Genomic DNA, 1503 nt, shown 5'->3' with positions numbered 1-1503 from the left:
AAGAATACACTGGTGTCTTTGGCATTTATCTCTGCAGATAAAATGTCAGATCCTTCAACAAAGAGAGAAAAGTTTTGCAAAATTCTAGTGATCATACACTTTTACTATGGTCATATTTGCCTTGCATCTCATGCTTTAAGGGTGAAATAGATGACTGTTCATGAGAATGCTGGTTTTACTGATATTTCAGGGAGGTTGTTTGAATAATGACATATAAATCAGGATTTTCTAATATCATTCTCTGTGAGATATTTTCAGCTCTTCAGCAAGAAAAGGACTCATAGTAAATAATTCAGCAAATGTGTTAATATGGTCGACTAGTTATTTTTTTTTTTTTTGCAAGATTTCAAGTGATTCAAGATAGATTGAATAGTAAGTTCTCAAGGAGCTAGAGTTCTCCAGAACATAGGGTGAAAGCATTTTGGAAAGTAAGAAGTGCTTGTCAGCTTCAAAGACTCACATATTTAACTCTAGCTCTGTCCTCTGAGCAAAACTCTGGATGAATATAATCTACTGTTCATTAGACATCACTTAACAGAGGACCTTGGGATCATGTTCAGCACCCACCTCCAGTGCATAAAACAGTAACTGACATACAATAGATAGATAGATTTTAAATGATTTCTTAACTCTCTGGAGACATGAAAACAAGTATTGGTCTTTTTCATCTTCTTCTTTACAAGCTGAGTCTGAAAAACCAGAACTTTGTAGACAGAAGTAAATATTTAGGCTAGAAAAAAAATGAATGTATAAATTTACTATTTTATTAATAGAGAAAAGCTAAACATTCTAGTTGACTTGTTTTAACTGTTTGATGAGATGGTACCAATGGTTTTGATCTATTGGATCACTGATATACTTCAAAGCCACATTCATAGCAATAATTTCCTTTTTTCATAACAGTAGTTTCTAAACATGCTTTAAGTAATCATTGAAGGCGTCCCTTGTTCTAAGATACCATGTAATTGTTCCTTCTGTTGAGAAATGAAGTTAGGAGCACGGTTGGTAAAACTTTCCTATATGTCATTTTGACACCTTCATTTGGCATGTGACAACACATCTAAACATATCAGGATATAATACATGGGGCATTAAGATTCAAAGTCGTGGCTTCCTCCAGAAACACAGATTTGGTGGATGGGGGAGTGGGTTTGTATTGTTAAATATATTTCAACTTCTGTATACATGCTTGTCACCCATCCCCATGGGGACTGTAAAATAAGTTTAAACAAGATGATGTTATATATCATCTGTGTTTTATATATCATCATATATTTCTTAATTCATATTGTTTGAGAAAGATAAGTAAATATTTGAAGGACTACCTGATTGGAAATCAAGCCTTTTTCCCCCAAATCAGGGAACATCAATAATAACAGTGGAAAAAATTTTTAGGAATATAGATTTTACGTTCTAAACAAGAAGTTTAGAACAATGAAAGCTCTTCTCAAATGCAATAGTATTTTAATAAACAATGAAAATAGCATTTCAATAAAGCTGTAG

Source organism: Hyaena hyaena, unplaced genomic scaffold (assembly GCF_003009895.1).
Source record: "Hyaena hyaena isolate Hyena2069 unplaced genomic scaffold, ASM300989v1 scaffold_979, whole genome shotgun sequence".
NCBI classification, from domain to species: Eukaryota; Metazoa; Chordata; class Mammalia; order Carnivora; family Hyaenidae; genus Hyaena; species Hyaena hyaena.
The sequence above is the reverse complement of the archived record's forward strand: the minus strand, read 5'-3'. Positions refer to the sequence as shown.